The sequence below is a fragment of the Dermacentor silvarum genome, chromosome 11 (assembly GCF_013339745.2).
Source record: "Dermacentor silvarum isolate Dsil-2018 chromosome 11, BIME_Dsil_1.4, whole genome shotgun sequence".
NCBI lineage: Eukaryota > Metazoa > Arthropoda > Arachnida > Ixodida > Ixodidae > Dermacentor > Dermacentor silvarum.
Window position 1 is genome coordinate 54,836,627 of NC_051164.1, and position 22,910 is coordinate 54,859,536.

At 45.4% G+C, this 22,910-nt stretch overlaps 1 non-coding gene across 1 annotated transcript; it reads left to right on the forward strand.

Annotated features, from left to right (window-relative positions):
- The first annotated feature begins 21,908 nt into the window (after positions 1 to 21,908).
- Trnas-gga (transfer RNA serine (anticodon GGA)) lies at positions 21,909 to 21,982 on the forward strand. Its single transcript has one exon. It is a non-coding gene; the product is annotated as a tRNA-Ser (tRNA).
- The last annotated feature ends 928 nt before the right edge of the window (positions 21,983 to 22,910 follow it).

Here is a 22,910-nt window from a genome sequence, read left to right on the forward strand (position 1 = left end):
ATTCTCGCTCTGAATAGCTTGATTGTCGAATACCTTCTCAAGCATGGGCAGCATTTTTGTCACCATAGCACAGAAATACGACAATAAATGTTTAAAAAAGTATTACGCTGCAGCTTTAGAACCATAATATACACTAAAACTGCGCTTTTAATAATAGCTATCCTCCCGCGAAGTCAGATTAGAAGATGGAAATCTGTTTTGTATTCTTTATAATAGTTCCTAGCTGTTCGAAGTACGCCTTCCTGAGAAAATGCCTGCGGCATTCTGAATTAGCAGCAGAGCAATGGGTTCGTTACATCAACAAACAATGCCAGCCCATGTCCTTAGTCTCAGTCGCTGCGTGTTTTTGTGTATTTCCGAGGAGAAAAACAAGAACGCGGCATTTTGCTGTTCGTGATCTCCTGGTTGCTCCTTGAACCATAAATGTGGATGCTGGGCGATTCGGCATAGCGAACGCCTAATGGCGTCCACGCTAATCTGCTTAGGATAATGACGCAGCCGAAACTGCAGATGACATATTGTTCTATCGATATCGCGATATGGCGAGCAAACAGATGCAGTAATGAGGCACAAAGAATAAATGTCGACAACAATGCGTTCGCCTAACGGAAGTTGAACGTTGTGTGGAAATTGATTGTGACGGCTCTACGCGTACGAGTAACATTGCATTCCACATCAATCTGACGCTACTGAACGCCACAATGATTGCCTGTTGGAGGAGACGAGACAGGTCTTAATTCAAAAGATGGGAAGGAGACATGTTGACAAACCCTTTGGCAGCGGGTTGTACTGGTTGCTTCGCTCTCCATGTGTGGATCTCAAATCGCGTTGTTTGATCGCGCTGTGATGCCGTTTCTTATTTGTTTAGCATCACGGTGCTCTGCTGTTCCCCGTTTAACAGCGAAGCTGTTTTTTACTAGGCTTGCGTGCATTTCTGTCGTTCGTGTGCAAAAATGTGGGGCGATCCTGGTGATTGTGCAGAAAGGATCCAAACGCAATGGCACATACCCCTGTGGATTCCGGGTGGTGGGCTCTGGGTCCTGTAACGCGCCCATGTCACACCTGGGGCTCAAAAAGGTCCCAGGAACAAGGGCAACAACAGATACTACGATCGACTCTCAGGCCAAAAAGCGGGCCCGTATCGGCCATGTCTACGTTTGCACCGCCCTCTCTTTGTCGGCGTTCCGACCGCTTGGCTGCCTAGCTTCCTGGCGCTCTGATGTGGCGGCAGTACCATCGCGCGTGGATATAGGACAAGGCGCGGTTCTCCATTTTTAATTTCACTTCTCTCGTCGAAATGGAGAGGCCACGTGCTGTGCGCGCTCCCGGCGACGATTGCGTTCTCCTCTGTGTGCCTACGAAGACCGATGTCCCGCATGCGCTTGGAGATTGGTGCTCTAACTTCATCGGTGGTATTTGCCGTGCGGCGATTGCATTCTCGTCTCTGTTCCTGCCGTATCTCTTCGTAGGCGCATTGCTCCTCGGGAGTCCCGATTATACGCGAATATGATGGAATTATCATAGAAGTTAGGCAGGTGTTACACCCTTGTAACACAAGAAGGCGAAAGCCTGCTGCACATTTCAAAATACATGAAGTTATACAATCGGGGTTAGACTTCTTTGTAAGAGATATCGGAAATGCATCAAGTTATCGGGGCTAGACGTCTTGCAAGACATAACGAGTCGGAATGGGAAGTACACGTGTGGCACTAAGATAACTTCCTCGCTAAGGCGCAGCGGCACGCGCTTCTTCCGCTGTGGCGTACTTGCGCGGACTTCCTCGCTAGCCGCAAGAGCGTGCACGCTCCTCCATATCTCGCCGCCGACAACCGCCGCCGCCGCTCCGACTGTGACGTCTATGCGCAAAGCACGCGCACCTGCTTTTCTGTGCAACAACACCCGGCGCGACAGAAATCACTTAACTTAAATTGGGCAGACACTTAAGACTGCTTAAGTGTGGGAATGCGATAGAATTATACCGTTTTTAGACCTCGGAATGTCATCAACACGCTCATTTTATGCACTTATGACGTGGCGCCACCTCATCCGCACCGTTACGTGCGCGTGCGCCGCCCCATGACGGTCGCACTAGTCAGCGCGATGGACTGCGACGTGACGTGTGCAATCATGCACGCACTAGGCACACCTTTAATATACCAGAATCGTTCAGCAGCCGTGGCTTTCAGATTACTGGCGGTCCTCCTTATGACATGTTGATAGTACTGGGTTTATACAGCCTATGGAGATCTAGACTGCGTGATCGCCATGCCGAAAGCCCGCCATGTTCAACATCCTTCAATCGTGAAAGTGGGGCTCATGTAGGGAATGTGTACGCTGTGCAGCAACATCCGCCTGACTGGAGGCACTTTGAGGCATGTATGTGTATGCCCGAGTATAGAGTGTGTCCGCTCAGTAATATATCTTGAGTTCTGTTTTCGATGTAATAAAGAAAAAAAAAAAAGAGTCGACGTGGCTTCAAGAAAACGGGCTCGTCCCGCACCCTGGAGGCCCGGGTTCGATTCCCACCCAAACCGAATTGTACGAAATTTTCTTTTCAAAACCACTAATTTACTTTCTTTACAAGAACCCCCCTGGGAAAGGTGACGTCAATTTGACCACGTTTTTTTTTACGTGTTCTTACTTTTTTTTTGGTCACGGTGCAGTTTCGCGAAGGTCAGCGCCAAGGGCACTGCCGACAGACACCTAAGGCTTTCGCCTTAATAATAACAGAGGTGATACAAGAATGTTTGTGCGTATCTTTCGTCACGATGACCACCGATCAAGACAATAAATGTATTCGTACCTTTGTTCAAAGTTTTGTGTAAACTCTGTGTTGTGTGCTGAACAGCTTCGCTGGTCATCCATCCACCTTCACAGAGTAGAATGGCTCATGATTTTTATTGCGCAGTAAGCTTCTCCAGTGCAGGCACTGCTTTTCATGCGGGAATCTCGCTGTTTGTGTGCGTTGAGCCTGGTGATATTGCAGTCTGAAATTAGGCGGCATAATGGCGACTGCGTATTTCTGCTGGCTATATGCCAGCGGGTACTCACTCGTGGGGCCACTGGGTGTATGTAACTGTGTTTTAGTTTGCTTTCAATCTTATATCTTGCCTTTACAATCATTCAGGCTTACCTGCTATAAATATAAACACTACATCATATAGCCTCTACATAACCGCTCACTGACAACATTTATACTGTTCATATGACCATTCTATACAAATCACGAATACTTCGCATTACTTAAATTTCAATTATAGCTGCGCCTGCCAAATTTTCGTGCGATCGGTTTTGTTTGTCTGCATGTTACAGCCTCTTGGGCAGGCCTTTTATTTGGTCTCATCGCTGTTTCGCAACCTGCAAAAACCCACCCCATCAATATATGTAAGTTGCAAGTTAGCGCTCGTGTTTATGTGGGTTGGTCTCTTTCGCTGCTTTGGGATTTCCGCCCTAATCATAAAAAATGGTGGAATACTAACTAGCCTCATCTGCACACCTTTCTAATTCACTGTGTGGGTAGATATTTTTTCTACCTCAGTAAAACTTGCTGCAGGCTTCGTTGGCATACCGGTAACAAATTAAATTTTCCGGAGCTTTCATCTCCTCGTCTCCGGTAACAAGCCAAAGTTTTGTCGTCGATAGTGCTAGGTAAGTAAGCCAACTTTATTGCCCCTTTCTTCAATTACTTCGAACATTTGTTTATGAGCTGTCTGTGGCACATGTCGCATTCGGCTTCTTCATGGGGCGTAACTGTGAAGGAGCAAATTGTTTCGACGAGAGATCGCAATGTCGAGACTGCTTTTCTTAACGAAATTTTACTAATTAGCTCTTGAGTTGATACACATAGAGCACGTGATTCTGTTGGAGAAATTCAGTCTTCGAATAAAGAAGTCATATCGACTTGAGACGGTTGAGACAGCTTGAGAATCAATTCTGAGATTCGCAAAGGTTTATTAGCATAGTCTCAGAATGTACTGCTGTGCATTTTTGGCTTTCCTTTTAATATGGCTTTCTAGACAATTTAACTGTTTCACTAGTTTTGTTTTATTTTTATATTTCGAGTGCCTTCCGCTTTATACTGAAAACTTTTTTTCCCGAGCCTTTGTAGATAGCAACACGTCGTGTGGCGTTCATCCTTTACTCTGTGTTCCGGTGGTCCTATCGACAAAAAATAATAGCCCCAAGTTTGCAAAATGTCTTTTCCTAACTGCATTATCGAAACTAACACGATCGCAACTAGCACTCCGTTAGGCTGCCGCAAAAACAATGTTTTCCGATAAGAAAATTGGTTTAATATGGTGGTGGTGTTTTGGTAGAAGGTGGGGTTATCTTGCGTGCTCAGCCCACAAATGTTCCACCTGAGCATCTCATACGTTGTTAGCAAGGGTGCCGTCCCCGTACGTTGACCAACTCCGTGTCTCGAATAAAGTAAACCCACAGTCGTAAATCTATATTCTTGACGACATTGGGCCCTTGAAGGAACACTAAATCTTTATAGCTAGCGTGTGTAAGACCTTTCTTTTGAAGGTTGTGAAGCAACGCCTTTCTTTCCACGTCAAACTATGGGCATCACAAGATAACGTTTTCTACATCACTTATCTCACCACATAGAGCACGAAGCGGAGAAGCAGATTTGTCAGTTTTAACAACCAAGCCTAGAGGCAAGCAGAGAGCCGAGCCTAGAGGCAAGCGAGGAAACTACCATAGGGTAGTTAGTTTCTTCGTGAGTGAGTCCTTGGACCACACGGGCACAGGCTTGAGATGAACTCTTGTGGAGCTCCCGAATATTATAGCGGATTGTTTCATTAGTTTTCTACAGATTGTTCGGGCCTTTCAATTTTGCGGCACATTACAGCGCATCGCGCGCAAGAAGTCAACTTTCTCATCGCCGTCAATTCGAAGGTATGTCAAGATCCTCTAAAATGTAACCTTTATTTGTCTCCTACTAAAGTCTTCAACGGCCGCCAGATATTTCCTAGTAAATTTTTCTCTGGGCAGGTCACCATGTAGTCGTTGTATCGCGGACTTTCCGTCCGTGAGAATGACGACATCTTGCGCATAATTGACCTTTAGAATTTCGCAAAGCTGTGGCTACTGAAACAATTTCTGCAGTTGTTATCAAAACCAAGTTATCCAGCCTACCATACCATGGCACGTCATTGTAAGTGTACATAATGCCGGTGGGCAGCTATTGGCATGCATGCATGCCGACCCATCTGTGTAGACTTGCAAGTGACTTCGGTACACGGCGATGAAGGGATCCAAGACAAGCAACTTTACTTCGGCTGTTGTAATGGTGCGTTCCGCCGTTAGTTGCGGTCAACTGACGCTGTAGTTAATATCTGCCAAGGGCTTTGCCGGGCTCAGACGACTCTGTTTACGCCATTCAAAACGTAACGGCCAGAAGGTGTTAAGCGCCCAAGAAAATGGTAGCGCGTTCTTGCTCGCAGTCGCCGGGGAAGTCACTTCGCTGCGGAGGACTGACCAAGCGTTAACAGTCGAGTCAACAAGGCATTGAATCCCACTAGGTGGAGCGGAGGAGATTCAGCTTAGTTTGTGACCTCCATATTTGAATCCGTCTAAGGAAGTTCCACCGCCAAGCGATTCTACTTTCTGTTTACTGCCTCCAAGCTGTCGAATTGGCTCTTTGGTAGTGATATCAGGGGCATTTGTTACAGAATGCGGCTTGTTACCAGTGCTGCATTGTGTTTCAGCATAGGACGTAGGATGGTTACCCCAACGTGCACCTGTCTTGTGACGAAGTGTGTCGAGCCTTGAACGGATGCATCCTCGGCACCTTCAACCGCACATCGCCAAAATTAATTTGTCGTCGATCATGACGCCCCGGTACAGAACACTAGTGGCGTGGCGAATTCGACGACCTCTAATACCCGGCGTCGCGCACGTTGACATCCGCCACAATCCTGGAATATATATATGAAGGCTAATTTTTCCGATGATAAGGATAGACGCAAATAAGTGACATTCGATCGGGAAGATTGCGCCCTATGATAACCGTGCCAAACGTTTGCATTGATACGCCGATATTCGAATGAAGGTGTATACATAAGTGAACAATGTAACTGACGTCGTACTTCTTTTTAGACATCTTCAAGCGTGAATTCGTTACTATACATGCTAAGCAAGTACTTTTCGTAACCACACCATTTGCACCTCTCTTTCCCCATCTTTCTTGTGGTATGGTGCAAAATGATGACCTGATATTTTGACAAAACTCTGAAGCACCTCAAACAGTAATCCCCACCCACCCCTCAGGGCACACATGCAAAATGTGCACAGGGGGACATCATAAAAACATGCTTAAAACCACCTTCATGCAATGAACATCGACAAGCTCGCTTTTTTGGCGATGAATTGAGTTGTTTACAAAAACTCGTATTGTATACCTTAAAAGAAATGATTGGGCTTGGAGATAGAATAAACAGTTATTTCATCCTTGGCGGTAGACAGCACTACAATGAAATTATGTACAATAGTAGTCTTACTAACATTGTATTCACGTAAATAAATTTTATTGCGATAGCAATTAAATGGACACTCCAAGCGTATTTCTGCCGTCGGCCTCGTCGTCGTCGCGTCGCCGTGAGGTTGTGTATGAAGAACGAATGCGATGAAATCGTCGCCGCGCGCCGTATGCTGTATGTGCGAGTGAAAGCGCGGAAGGGACGCGCGCTTTCACGGGGAGCGAACGCACGGCGGGGAGCAAACACGACTTCTTCTGTCGTGCGAAATGCCTTGGGGGGACGGGAGGGAGGGAGGGGAGGCGACGTTTAGCTGCGGCGCCAAATGCGTATTTATATAAAACAATCACCGCATATCTACGAAGTGAATGATGATTAGTGGGCGAAGCACCAGGGGATCATTCGGTTAACCGTGAATCCCAGGACGACGGCAAGCGGACCCAGAGGCGGCGAGAGCGCGGGAAGCGGTGGCAAAACGCCGGAAGCGTTCTCTACCTGAGGTTGGTGGCGCCGATGCTCGGTTCAAGCGCGAGCTTCGTGAGCCCTCAGCTCCGGATCCGCTTGCCGGCGTTGCCAGTACTGCTGCAGCTTTGCGAGCCCTCAGCTCCGGGCCCGCATGCCGGCGTTGCCGTTTTGCTGCAGCTTCCCGTGCCCTAGACTCCGGGTCCGCTTGTTGTCTGCATCGCCGTGCTGCAGCAGCTTTGCGAGCCCTCGACTCCGCTTGCAGTTGAGCCGCCACTCTCGCCTTTTCATCCATAGCGGGCGCGCCGTTATCAGAAGCGACTGTTATCATCCATGGCTGAAGAGAGAAAGTGAGCGCGCGTCGGGAACGAACGCATTTGTGCACCGCAGCGCCCCTAGCGGACTGCATGCAAACCAGAGCTACGGACGACGGGCGACGAGGGAGGGACAAGGCTCGGCCCTAAGGTGCTTCGCTCCTAAAACGTTGCGAGGCGAAAAGGTGGTAAATACTTCCGACGCTGCTCAACGAGTGTGCCGTTCTGATCTCATCGAAAACCTCCGAGCCGCCGCCAGAGGCACAGGCAACAGTCACCAACGCCGCGCGTGTTCGGTGCGAACGGGGGCACAACGCCGATGGCGTCGACAACAGTTCTGCGCGTTGCTGGTGCTGCTACATGTCCAAGTGTATACAGCTGATAAAACTACAATCTTTACTCCGTATAGCTCTCTACTCATTTGCTATCACAATTGATGCTTCGCTTTTCGGGTGAAACTGCGACATTTTTTACCAGATGCTCATAAGATCAGAAAATTGTGTCACCACAGATCTCCGTTCACGGTGTAGTCAACCAAAATGTTGCTCATGGCCATTCAGACTCGGGCATTGAAATAAAGCTGCGTCGTATGACGCATCGCAAATGATGATGTTCACTGGTGCACGTCTCCTGAGGAGGGATGTTCTCCATCTTATCTTTTACATCGCGACGGGCGTGTTAGACAACGATGACACGTTGAATCTGGCGTTTCATCTAAAAGAAAATACTGAACGTACTCGAAAGTCGCAGCCGCCGTCTTTATTTGGAACTGAAGGCCGCCAGCGCATGGCACGAATTTACTTTATGGTTATCTTAGGAACCTTCCGAAAGAAGCAATCATTTCTGACGGACTTGTATAAGCCCGGTGAAGAATACGGTACTTCAAGGCACGCATAAATATTTCAGAGAGCCTGTTTACCCAAACCTATTCCTGGCAAGGAGTGCAGAGCTGGTGAGGCACGATACGCTAAATAAATATATAGACAGAAGGCAGGAGAAAGTGGCCTGGCATGGCTTTGTCAAACTTCCTTCCGCGTCAGCCGGAAGTTAGAGAGTGCGCTTTCTATAGAAAGGCAACTTTAACGCGGTACCGGAAGGGACGTCTTCTGACGCACGGATAAATGCAAAGTTCGAGGGACGATGTTGTTGAAAAGTTTCAGAAAGGATTCCCGTAGTGATAAAGCGAATTCTGCTGCTGTAGCTGCAGCAACTGTGAAGCTCCCTTCGGCGCGTAGGCTATGAAGGGAAGTTCACCACGCAACTGCAAAAAAAAAAAGAAAGAAAGAAATCGTGTAAACTTTCGACATTCGAGATAGGTTTCCGCAAACACGCAGGCCGGATAGGTGTTTAAAATGTTAAAGACAGTGTATACATATAGGGGTGCGACCGACGATAGTGTGAACAAGGCTCGTAGGAGCCCTAATGTCTTGCCACTTTTTTTTTAGTATTTTAACATTCCAGTTTTTTTATCTGGACGGTGTCAATGTTCTTACTTAGCTATGTCACATGCTGCGTACTATACATAGCGTTCATCATCTCTTTTGGATGTCGTACTCTGTGCGCGCACTAAATTAGGAGATGGGTGACAGGAACAGTTCTGTTTTTACGTTTCACTTTTTTTTTTGCTTAGACTTTTTGTCACATGTTTAGCTGCTCTGAACCGACTCCAGACGTTCGACTCTAATAACACGGAAGCTTTCACTTCGAAGGCGTTCGTGAAATTTTAGAACAACAAAAGGACACACACAACCGAGTATGTCCTACTCCATGCTTTCTGTTTGGAGGAGCCGTACACATTAGACATGGCCCTAAATATGTGTGCTGTACTATAAACACGGGCATGTCGAAACGTAACACAAACAAGGACCAGTCAAAGGGTGTCGGTCAGGAGGTGTCGCTTGCTAAAGCCACGTGTAAAAAAAAAAAAAAAGAAAAAGGTTGTCGCAGTTTCACCTGAAAGGCGAAGCATCAATTGCGATAACAAATTTGAAGAGAGCCATACGGAGTAATGATAGCAGCTTTATCAGCTGTATAAACTTGGACATGCAGCAGCACCGGCAACACGCAGAACTGTTGTCGACGCCGTCGGCGTTTTGCCCGCGTTCGCTCAAAATGCGTGCGGCGTTGGTGACTGTTGCCGCAGATTCTGATATAAATAGGCACTTGGTGCCGCAGCTAAATGTCGCCTCCCTTCCCTCCCCCTCCCCCCCTCTCCGCCACGGCCTTTCGCGCGTCGGAAGAAGGCACGTTTGCTCTACATATATGGTGATTGTAGAGGAGGAAAGAGACGCCTACTTCTGCAGCCCTTAAGGGAGCACAGCGCAGAATGCGCGTTTGTTCTCCGCCGTGCGTTCACTCCTCGTGAAAGCGCGCGTCCCTCGCGCCCTTTCACTCGCACATACAGCGTTCGGCGCGCGGCGACGATTTCATCTCCATTGACGTCATACGGAACCTCACGGCGACGGCGACGGCGACGCCGATGGCACAAATCTGCTTTTGAGTGTCCATATAATTGCTATCGCAATAAAAACACAACTCGCCGCAGATGGGATACGAACCCACGTCAGCGCATTACGCGTGCAATACTCTTACCAATTGAGCTACTGTGACGCCGTTTTCCTATTCATTTTCCAGGGTATTTATGTTGATCGACTAGAAATAACCCTGGGAGTGTTAGTTCAAGGAAATTTACCTAAAGAAACGTTTTTATATTCCCAAGTGAAAGGATCATACACTGAATACACGTGAATACCAGCCCAGGACGTCCCTGTTCGCTAGTTTTTTTTTTATGCAAAGTACATAGCGGAATGGAACAAGGTGCCTGAAGAGCAAGTTCATTGTCAAAATTAAGAGTTCTTTCTCTCCATGCTCTAACCCCCCTGCTGTAACGCCCAAAGGCAATGAGGGGTCTTTCCTGAATAAAGAAACAACCAACATTCCACAGCTACTTTGGTTCTGCACAGGAAAAATAGAAAATTGCCTATCAAGACAGGATTCAGGTGAGGCGGCACAATCTCTGCCATACTATTCACTGCATTCTTAGAAGAAGTATTCAAGCTATTCGACTGGGAAGGCTTAGGAGTGACGATCAACAGCGAGTATCTCAGCAACCGTCGGTTTCCAGATGACATTATCCTGGTTAGCAACACTGGAGATGAATTGCAACAAATGATTTAGGACCTTAACCGCGAAAGTGGAAGAATGGGGTGGAAGGTTATTATGCTGAAATAAAAAAAACGTTTATTATCCTGGCAACGGAACAAGAATTCACGATGGCCAGTCAGCCTCTAGAGTCTATAAAGGAGTGCGTTTATCTAGGTCAATTACTCGCAGGGGACCCTGGTCATGAGAAGGACATTTTAAGAAGAATAAAAATGAGTTGCGGTCTATACGGCAGGCACTACCAAATCCTGACTGGGAGCTCACCACTGTCGTTGAAAAGAAAGTGTACAATCATTGCATTGTACTGGTGCTAACTTATTAGTCAGGAACATGGAGGTTAACAAAGAAGCTCGAGAACAAGTTAAGGGCCGCACAAAGAGCAATGCAACGAAACATGTTATGCTTAACGTTAAGAGACAGGAAGAGAGCGATGTGTATCAAAGGGCAAACTGATATAGCCGATATTCTAGTTGAGATTAAGGTAAATGAATAGAGCTTGGCAGGCCACGTAAGTCATAGGGTAGATAAGCAGTGGACCATTACAGTTACAGAATCGGTGCCAAGGGAACAACCGCTGTCGAGGACGGTAGATTAGGTGGGGTGTTGAAATTACGAAATTTGCAGGCGCAAGTTGTAATCGGCTAGCACAAGTCAGGGTTAATTGGAGATCGCAGGGAGAGGCCTTCGTCATCATCATCGTCATCATCGTCATCATCATCATCCTCACCACCAGCTGCAGCAGCAGCAGCCGCTGCTGGGCTGCTGGGTAACTGGATAAGTGCCGCTGATGATGATGATGATGATCCTTTATCATGGCTCGCACCCACTGAGGGGGATAGGCCAAGAATCGGGCGGCAGTAGGTAGCTAAAAAATTCTTTTTGACAATGAGCTATGTAAAATAAAAGAAGGCCGCTCTCCAACGAACCTCTTTGACCCCACCTTGTGTCAATGGGTATGTGCCATTCTTGAATGGCAGAAGAAAATCCCTTAGGATTTCTACGATGCTGGGTGAAATCGAACGCGCGTCGTATCGTCATATGTATTCGAGTAATGTTGTGAGAATATACCTTAGGCGGCACCTGGACGGCGCTTTTGCCCCCGGGGATTTATACAAAAATTAATTGTGGAGTTTTAGGAGTTAAAACCACGGTTTCATTATGAGGCATGTCGTAGTGGGCAACTCCGGAATTATTTGGACCACATGGAATTCGTTACTGTATGGTATGTGCTGGCAGCGCGAGAACGGAAGAAGAGGAGGTTGAATGTTTTGCGATACTGTGGTTCGTAGACATCGCTGCATCTCCTGCACCGTCACAATATATATTTAGGCACGCGCCACGCACGTACTTCTTCTCGGCATTGCTAGATGACACAGTGTTTCCAGAGAAATGCGCGAGAGAGGCACCCGGCGCCATACACGCCTTATACACACTTCGTTATGGTGGTGGCGACATGGTGCAAGGCTACATTGCTGCAATGCTTATCGCATTACTGTCAATATACTTCGTGATATGGGTTCTGCCGAAATTTTCTTTTTTTAATCACACATGTGTCCTGTTTTCTTGGCCTCAGACTGATAAAGAGAGAAGGGGTAGGTGGCCGTTCGCAGTCTAAAGGGCGGCCTTTTGTACATTCTCATTTCTTCAGTACTAAGCGGCCATAGACTATGACGTAAACTTTATGTGCGATTGCGCCATGTGTGACAGGTTCCCTTATAACCGCGTACCTGAAATTGTGCTAAAATATTGGGGCGGCCCAAGTACCCACTCGTCCTAATTATACTGCCTCTCTAGACTTCTAGTTATTCAGTGCGTTCGTTCTATATCTCAGAATTGACTTTGTCCTTTATTGTTCTTCAGGTAGCTGGTTTAGCGCGTTAGCTTCAGTCTCGAGAGTACGATGCTTTCTTTCGGATTCAGTGCAATATTCTACACAATCATTCTAGCTCGCGTGCTTTTGGCAATGTCACTTACTACGTAGACAGCCTATGTTTCGATAATGACGTCGCCACCACAAGCTTTAATCGCGGAAGCTCCCTGATGACCACTGTGGTATTACGATCACTGTGGTGTGGACTATGATCACACCTGTACGACGACCGCAATGATAACGAAGACTGCATAACGACGTCGATGACGAAGCGATGACGACAGTTTGTTTGAGAAAAGTACCTTATTGTTAACCTTTCGAAGCATAAATTATGACATATTATCAATAAGTGTGTCAACGACACATAAATTATTGTAAGGTGCTGCAGACTCCAATGAAGTAAAGCCGAGATTTCCGGATGATACTTTGAATTTTCTGACGAGTACTCGTAGTTACAGAATAAGTATGCTTTAAGTATTTGTACAGCCAGTCAAGAAAAGGTTTGAGCCACCTTAACAAATCACACGCAGAGGTGATTTACTGGCTACAGACATTACGAGGGAAAAAGTCATTGTGATTTCACCATTGATAAGGCAATGGGCCGTGCCTAAATAGCATCAAAGCGACAGTTAATTTACTACTGTTTGTAGCGTGTGATTCTCATTTATTCGGGTGAACTTGAAAATGTTGGCTAATGTTTTATCGCCGGCTTCTCCCCAAACCATGTATGGCTTGATAATTAAACGGCGATAAGAGGAGCTGACGGTAAGAAAAAAAAAACTTTCCGGGTGGTCATAAAGCCCATTTGGTAAAAGTGCCTAAGCACTCAACATACAAAAAAGGCACATTCTGCATGTTCTGTTATTTAACACAAGTCAATCAATCGACTCAGTTAATTAAAACCCAATAAATATATAAGCGCAAAATGACATATTTAATATTATTCGATATAATATCAATTTCAGTAAAGAACAAGGCTGCACGAAGTGTTAATACAGGATTACAATATCGCGTTCAGTAAAGAACGTAATACGGCCTTCCATCCTGAAGTGATCTAGTTAAATTAAGTAAGCATATGTTTGAATTAATCAGTCGCTCAGGGCCTACGGTTTTGTTTTTGTGACCTTGCTGCACAGAAGTCATAAGAAGAAGTTACGTACGGAAACGCGTACATCATGATCGAATGCGCTAGGAATGACATACATCTTATCCAGAGAATGAGAAGGACTTAATGTGTTGGCATTACTGCGTGACACTGCCACCGTTAGGCTACAATCTCCTTTCTCCTAAGGACAATACAATCTCCTAAGGAGAATACTTCTCTCAGCAGGAAAACATGATAAAAATAAGGTTACGGCTGTGCTCAAATTCGTGAGATCACACGGCTGTTTTTTTTTTTTTCTCAGGCACTTCCAAGCAGCTGTTCGCGTCATCCAATCCAACATCAAACACAGCTGTTACCTTTTTTCTCGGGAACACAAGGGTACGACTAGAAAAGTAAGTAACCTTCCTTTCTTTTTTTCAACACCAACCACTTTGTTTCGAAAAAAAAAAAACACAACTGGCAGTGCTCTACCAACACGACGATGATAGTGATGGTAGTTGTGTTTCTGTGCTGATAACAGGCCGTCTGGTCGTCCATTTCCCGAAAAACAGCGTACGCGATTTCTGAACACCTATTTTTATTTGTATCTTAGGGTTTGCATTGGCAGGGCTAGAGACCGTTTCTTATCATTACGTCTTTCACTCGCTTCACAATGCACGAAAAAAAGGAAGGAACGGTACTTTATCGCACAGAAGCGTCAGAGTTGTTCCTACATGTACCTTAATGTGTTCCAGGTCTGCCTTGTTTTTCCACTTTAGTTTCCAAGTGCCGCTGATCTAGCAAACGATTTCTGCAAGATGCGTTCATCGCTCAAGTGCCTTTCAACGGAAGCACCGTTCTATGTAGGAAAATAAAGCTGAAGAAGGCGGACTCACTCAACGGTTGCCCAGCCGGCTTCAACGGACAGCATTCATAGAAGCTGTTGTGAGCGAAAGAAATTTCACTCCAAAAATTCAGTACATGCTCCGTATATGGAGCTGGCTTTAACGGAAGAACGTAACACTCCTTAGGAAAGAGACGGCTGAAAAGATTTAGCAGTATACATATAACACTACAAGACAACTAATGATTTCGCGAAAAAATGAATGCGCCAGGAAGAACTATAATATTGGTAATCTATAACAGAAGACTGTAAAGACGATTGAAAACTAGCTGTAAGCCCAAGCACATCGTGGTAATTTAACTTGGTTATCCTAATTGTGATATAGCGGCGGTACTTCTTTGAATTCTCTGAACATGGTGATTAGTGCGCAGGCTTCGTCGGGAACATTGAATTTATCTTTGGTTGGGCGGTATAGCATTCTAATGTTTACCCTGTATACAGATCTGCATTTACACGGAGCGCCACTAGAGGACGGAGATGTCGAGCGATTTCCGGCACATAGTTGCAGCTTCTACTCCAGTGAGCCCACGTGCATGTGCGTAATGTATGTATGTATGTATGTATGTATGTATGTATGTATGTATGTATGTATGTATGTATGTATGTATGTATGTATGTATGTATGTATGTATGTATGTATGTATGTATGTATGTATGTATGTATGTATGTATGTATGTATGTATGTATGTATGTATGTATGTATGTATGTATGTATGTATGTATGTATGTATGTATGTATGTATGTATGTATGTATGTATGTATGTATGTATGTATGTATGTATGTATGTATGTATGTATATGTAATGTATGTATGTATGTATGTATGTATGTATGTATGTATGTATGTATGTATGTATGTATGTAGTGTATGTATGTATGTAGTATGTATGTATGTATGTATGTATGTATGTATGTATGTATGTATGTATGTATGTATGTATGTAGTTGTCCTACGAGTATGTACAAACATGTTGTAATGTTAAGTAGTCTAAAGGTGCACCAACATTTTCTTATCCTTCCAATTAGACTTATTTTTCATGAATCGCAGAACAATAAGTTTTAAGGACTATTTTATTCACAAATTTATTTAATTTTCAATTGCAGGTCTAATGTGATGAATGAGCGAATTTTATATTCATATATTTTTTTACATATGTACCTGCATCCTTGCAAGTAAGCACATCATAGAGATTTCGGTTGCACATTTATGCGTTTCTCATTCTAAAGAGCTCCAGGATTTCATAGTGATTGCTATGTACAAGAGGTATATATTTTTTTTCTCCACAAGAATAAGCACTTTATTCAATTTTTGGTTACTATAAGTTCAATGAATCCACGTTACTTGTGGATTTTTGGTTGTCAATCCCATTTCTCCTACGTTATTCTATCGAACGTGAAAAAGAAACAGAATCAACGATGGCCGTTCTCAATCAATACAAAAACGTCGGCCATAACTTGTTTGCAGACTCGTCAGTATCCGCACTGTCAGGAATTTCGTGGGCTTGTGGAAAGACTCAGCAACTCTCAAGTCACCTTCGCCAGGCGTGCGCGCACGTGCACACTTGCCCGCCTATTTGAATTGCTAATGCGCACCACGTTAGGGCCCCTTTGGAACGCCGCCTTGCCACGAGTGTGGCACCACCTTCCCGGCCACTATTTCCCCCAACGTTTGCGTCAAGCCTTCCGTGTAAGAGAGTGAAAGGGAAAACAGGGAGAATGCAGTTTTCCATCCAACGCACCGCGCCACGCATCCAGTCAGTCTGAACAGCGAATTCCTCTTTTTTTTTCTACGCTACGTACGGTCGGCACGATCCCGGCCTCGCGGTTATGTGCCGACGTTTTGTCGCACTTTGGTTTTCGTCGACGCTTCATCCTTTCTTGTACATCTATGGTTCCCACCCGTATTACGGGGTTGGCCAGCTTCGGAGAGCAGTGGTCGCTTTCAGCTGTAAGACATTGGACGAGACAGGGAAAAGAAGGACGTATATCTAGTAAGAAGATAGACGTTAAACTCAAATATTATAGGCGGTGGACGCAGCCGTAAATGTTCGGGGAACTCCCAACCGCTCTGCGGAAAATTTCCGGTAAATTTGCGGAAATTTCCGAAACCGGCAAGATTAAGCTCCCAGCCGGGTCACACATGGCGCGGAGAGTTGCAGGTGCCCGCCGGAACGCGCGGTTCTTTTGTGGTCAATAGCTGCTGCGTTTGCGGCAACAAAAGAGGAGGCAAGGCCCAGGATTGATGTGGCGTTTCTAGCTTGAAGAGAGACTTGCAAGCATCGCAGAACACGCGCCATTATCAATTGCATCCGAGAAGTGTATCGCTTGGAAAGAGACACACTTAAATTACGTGTTTGAGAAAGTAATTTCGTATATAAATGCTAGTTAGGGAAATTCTGATGCGATGCATGGGGGACTCATGGGTATTGCGCAATTTCAGTTATGTGCTACTGAAAATAGTGTTTCACAAAATAATATTCCTAATTAGGAGTACCACACCATTTCGAGCAAATACCTAATTATTTAATAATTACTCGACACAAATTCTCCGTTGAAGGTCCTGTTGTGATTGGAGATAACTTGAGGTTCAGTAACTTAAGCAAGGACAACCCATCTCTCCTTGGACATCGCTGCATGTCAGTCGAATGCCGGTATATCGCTATATGAGATGGGCACGCTATATTTGGTGTTGCAAAAAAGCCTGAAGGTTCAAGCATAAAGCAGACGCCCCTATGGATAGCTTAGATTGTTGACACCACACGTTTCCTCGCGAGCTTTGAGAAGTGTGTCATCTAAACACTGAGCACAAACGTGTTCTACCTGAGTTCAGCATGCTTTCCACTTGTACCGGAGCGGCTTCTGCGAGCGTCTGCGTAATTTTGCAATGCTGGCTTGTTTCTGACTATATACATTGCTGTTTTCATGGAAGCGAGCCATCATATTTGTGTACCAGTGTGTTTGAAGCCACTCGCATTCAGCGTCTTCATAATAGGAGTTGTTTACGTCAAATGACGGAGCAGATCAATCATTCGTGCTCATGGTCTTGTATGGCAGCTTTCCGCATAAGTTATCTCTGTCTCTCACTCATCACCTTATTTGACTTCTCTTTGTAACCTTTTTTCTACTCATCTTTCGAATTATTGTCTTTTTTATATGGGCACGAACTCGGATTGATACACCTCGAATTTATAAAAAAACAACTTATAGATAAGCACGATCTCTCCTGTACTAGGAATAGTTCCTGTTGTTCACATATAAAGGCATTTCGAAGTTGAAGTTTGTGAAGCCCGACGACGTCCGTAGAAAAAGTACTAAGTGCTTGTGGGGATTGTGCTTCTTTATTATTCTCCAGCCGATTCCTCAATAGATATGCAAAAACCGAAATTCCAGCAAGTAAAACGCACGTCTTTGGTTGCGATCAAACCACAAAAAGCTGACCCACGAGAATAAAAGGAGCAGACTTGTCAGAATGGCATGCTCTTTCGTTCCGGTGAAAGCCGGTATTTTCCTCCGCAGGAATGCCATTTGCAGCAGGCGGCGCCAAACGACCACGAGTCACGCCATCTGCAGATAACTCCCAGTACTGCTCGTCGCTGACTGTATGCGTGCAAGTCTCATTTTTGGGGGGGTTCTTTATTGAAGCAAAAAAAAATATCGTGGGAAAGAGATACGCGCCAACCCGTGAGTGCTTAAGAGAATACTAAAAGTATTTCCATTGTTTCATTACAGTTCGAATTTTTGCTAGATAAGTCATCTCTAGCATCTTACATTGTGTGAAAACACGGGAAAGGCGGGAGATGGAAATTCAAGACGATGAGCAAGACGAGGACAAGGTGAAAGCAGGAGCCTTGCTCTCGTTTTGCTCATTACCTTGTGTGAATGTTAATTGAATAACTTTCTGTGTCATTTGGGCGCTCATGATGTTATCAAGTTAGTGATTGTAGACCACCGATGGCGCTGCAAGCAGCGGCTCCTGTTACGATTGTTCTCTGTCATATCCACGTTGGGCTAAAGATTGCGGTTTTAATTTGCGCATTGTGCTGAATGGGATCGGCACGAAGTATTTTGCTTTACAGACTCTTTATATTTCTTCCTTTTTTTTCTGCACATGCGTATTATAATAGCCGACGTAGATACTAAAGAATTTCGATGGTCGCAGAGAGGTAATATATAGCGATTCTAAGGCGGCCATTAAGGCCTACCAAACCGGGATGGTCTCCCCTCAGGCCCTTCGCATTCTCCAAAGCTTGAAAAGTATCTCTCCGCATTCTCTCATTTGGTTTCCCGCTCACTTGGGGTCGATTGAGGGCTCTCTCTCTAACCCTAACGAGAGCGCGCACGAGGCTGCGCGAGGACTCACTGACCGCGCCGCCTCCGCAGTCCCCCTACCCCGCGGGGAACCATTGATGACGTATAATGAGATCACTAAGCATTATTATCTGTCAAGACGGGTATTCCCCCTCCCGCACCCTGCCTTATGCAGGGCGCGGGCGGTGACCCTTCGACTTTTACAAGCGCGTGTGTATCCTAACCTTGCGGTTCTTCACGCTATATACCCTGAAAGGTATCCCAGTGCGGACTGCCCTGCCTGTGGACTAACGGCAACATTTAACCATGTGTTGTGGGAGTGTGAAGCCATCGGCTCCGCCTTCAGCGAGGATAGGTGGGCTGCGCTTTTGGGCAGCCCCGAACTCAACGACCAAACCCTGGCCGTCCAGAGTGCCCGCGATCGGGCCGTCAAGCTCGGCTTGCCGGTCCCTAAGTGGGACTAGCCGGGTGGCGCGGGGTGTCCCCTGCGTCTTCTCTGGACCTCAATAAAGTTATTTCACTCACTCACTCACCCTAAGTGTAGTGTTGTGGAGCCGGCAGCTTAAGGCTTTTAAGCGACGTATATATGTTGTGCCCTTCATTACCGTGTATATCTAATGCTTTCGCGTGCTACCATATAAAATAAGTCTCTGGAGTAGCGTTTACACAATACGGTGCGTACGCGCTGACTCTCACAACAACTCTTAAAATAAGCCAACATATCTTACTACGTTTCTTCCGCTGACTCATCCATACATTTTTTTTTGTTAGGATAGAGAGGTCGAGATTTCAGATTTATTTCAGAAGATTGCACGAAAAATTACGGAGTTTATATACAGCAGGAGGTGTCATGGTTCAAGAACCGTAGGCGGCACCTCCTTGTAATTGAATTCTTGGGTTTTGCGTGCCAAAACCACGATTTCATTATGAGGCATGCCGTAGTAAAGGACTGCGGATTAATTTTGACCACCTGAGCATCTTTAACGTGCCCCCTATGCACGAGACACGGGCGTTTTGTTTGCAACACTCAAGTGTGTTGTTTGGAACACGCATGTTGCCAACGCGAACGTGAGCTTGTGCAGTGCGTAATCAATAAACAGATGAAAACACAGTAAGGTGAGCATTAGTTTCCCCACAGAAAAAAGTAAGAGAATTTTCGAAGTTTAATTTCGCCATTACGCTTGCTTGTCCTCGAATACCATGTGGACATTGGAAGCACATTGATTTGGCGTTGGTGACTTGAAGATAACATTGAGAACGTCACTGCGCTTCACCTGTGCATGATAGCAGCATAACACCAGGTATGAAGAGAAACGATGATGTTCGCATTTTAGAAAACGCATCACGAAACAACGAAAAGAATGCTGCCTAAATTACGTTAAGGTACAAAGTGGAAACACTTGAGGGAACTGGAAGGCGTGTTTTTGTTCTGACGCTCGACTGTAACGATGTCTCCTGTTGGGGATACAGGGGCCAACTTCGGGGAGAGCACCTCCTGGCGACAACGCTGATTGCATATAGCTTGTTCAGCGAATGGAGAGCACGTCCAGCTTAGTCACGCAATAGAAAAATTGAGGCGTGCTGACACCGCAGAAAAGAAATCCTTGGTGTCGCGTTTCACCGTCTCGTCTAGCTTTTTCCAAGCTTCGGGAAACAACCTCGACACTTCTGCACTTGATAGCCAGTCTTTTCTTTGTGGTGATGAAGCTACTGTTTGCGTATGACTCGAATGTCAGCTTTTCTTGCATTTTTCAGTGAACTATATTCTAAAGGAAACAGGCATGATCAGGCAATACCAAGAAATGTATTTATATATTTATTCAATTATTTATTTATCTTTATTTATTTATTCAAATAGCTTATAGGCGAAAGATATGCTTCGGTTAGGGTTGCTTTGCGACAAGTCGTTTAGGCAAAAAGAACATTAAAAAGCAAACGCGACGCAAAATATAGTTTTTGAAAGCTAACCTTTCTTTTCCAACTTTCCCGGTTTACCATGGCTGCTGGGTGCTGTTGTATCTGTCGTTATCTCGGCGGATATATATGTGGATATATATGCGGAGCTTATAGGTAACTACCAGTGAAGTGACCTATAAAATCCTTTTATATCGACCATGTATGCAGATAATAATTATATTCACTTCTATGCCAACTTCCTACATAAAGCCTTAACGTGTATCGCCGGCTCATGGCGTATCGAGAAAACACACCGATCTCGTAATGGAATGATTAATTATAATTTCCCAACGAATTGTCCGAATTTACCATTTAATTTTTTTATTTATTCGTGGTTGTGCGCGTGTCCGTTACTGGCCAGTACTCCGGAATGGGCGTGTCCCACAACGATTGCTACATAAAACCGGAAAAATTTCGTGTCAGCTCATCAATATCTCTAAGGTGCGCCAATTTGTTAATAGAATGGTTCATTACAATTTTACGGATACCTTGATTTACTTGATTTATTTTTATTTAGCCATTCCATGTGTGTCACCCGGAATGAGCCCATTCTTAGCCAGTCGTCCAGAATGTGTATGTTCCACTGTGACACAAGAGGTACAGAGTCTTTTATTGTTGCTTGACAGGCGTTCTACTTTTGTATGCATACACCTGTAATTTCCCTTCTTCCCCCAAGAAGCGTCCTACATCGCCTTCGTCATAGTGACGTATTTCCTACACGTCTTACAATGTGCATCCGCCCAAACGGAAGTTTGCGTTTCGGCATAGCTTGTGAACGATACAGTGCCTAAATATAAAAATCACGTGACAATATAGTTCGGACCTCTGTGGTTGGTAAGCAAAAACACTCCAATATGTTACTCATTGCACAAGATCTAAGCAAACAACATTATAGGTGTTCCCTTTAGCTGTAAGCCGTTTAACTAATTGCTTTATTAAAGCTTCGCTTCACGTGCTAGCTTTTTTTTAGCTGCACTAAATTTTTAGAAATTGCCCGTGGCAGATAACACAATTCTAATTGTGGAGCTAAATTGATGAGGCGGCCATTACTTCTATGAGCGATGAAAATGCATAATTTAATAATTCACATAGTTGCACTTGTGAACTTATTGATTACTTTACGGCGCACTACTACGACAAAAGCTAAGCCACGAGAAAAGTAGTTCGCGCTCAGGATTAGCCATGCTTCCCTACCAACTCGACCATTTTTCGCTTCTGATCAAATTAATTGTTTAAAGGGGCTCTTTTCCGTGTCCTAACTCCGACTGCGCTGTGTCTTGCCTCTTCTCCTGGCTTAGCTTTTGTCCGATAGTAGTTCTCGCTCAGAATTATGGATGCATTGCCTTATATGTTGCCTGCTAGCCGCCTGGTTAGCTCAGTGGTAGAGCGGCTGCCCCGGAAAGGCAGTGGTCCCGGGTTCGAGTCCCGGACCAGGACGAATTTTTCTTCAACTGCGAGGCTTTCTTTCGAGGAACCCGGTTGGGTTTCCATTGTAGCAATTGCTACATTTGGGTGGATGTCTCAGTTTCCCTTTAATTACTTATCTCCACCTAGCGGATTTCCGCTGAACTATTACGTCATACACTTGCATTTGCTTCGAGTTGTCGACAAACTCCACTTCGCCCTGCCATCTGCTAGCCGCCTGGTTAGCTCAGATGGTAGAGCGGCTGCCCCGGAAAGGCGGTGGTGCCGGGTTCGAGTCCCGGACCAGGACGAATTTTTCTTCAACTGCTAGGCTTTCTTTCGAGAAACCCGGTTGGGTTTCCTTTGTAGCAATTGCTACATTTGGGTGGATGTCTCAGTTTCCCTTTAATTACTTATCTCCACCTAGCGGATTTCCGCTGAACTATTACGTCATACACTTGCCTTTGCTTCGAGTTGTCGACAAATTCGACTTCGCCCTGCCATCTGCTAGCCGCCTGGTTAGCTCAGATGGTAGAGCGGCGGCCCCGGAAAGGCAGTGGTCGCGGGTTCGAGTCCCGGACCAGGATGAATTTTTCTTCAACTGCGAGGCTTTCTTTCGAGGAACCCGGTTGGGTTTCCATTGTAGCAATTGCTACATTTGGGTGGATATCTCAGTTTCCCTTTAATTACTTATCTCCACCTAGCGGATTTCCGCTGAACTATAACGTCATACACATTGCCTCATATGCTGTATTCATTGGATTAGGCCTGCTCAGAAACCGGTAACTGTTTCTTGGCGTGTTGTTCCGAATCGTTTGCGCAATTCGGATGCGCATTCTCTGTCTTGCCTCTCTTAATTGTCTCGTGCTGTCTTGTCTTGCTCGTGCTCCCTTCCTTACACAAGAAAGGAGTGCACGTGTGAGTTTGCTGTTCCTGCCTAAATGTTCACGTGCCTAGCTCAA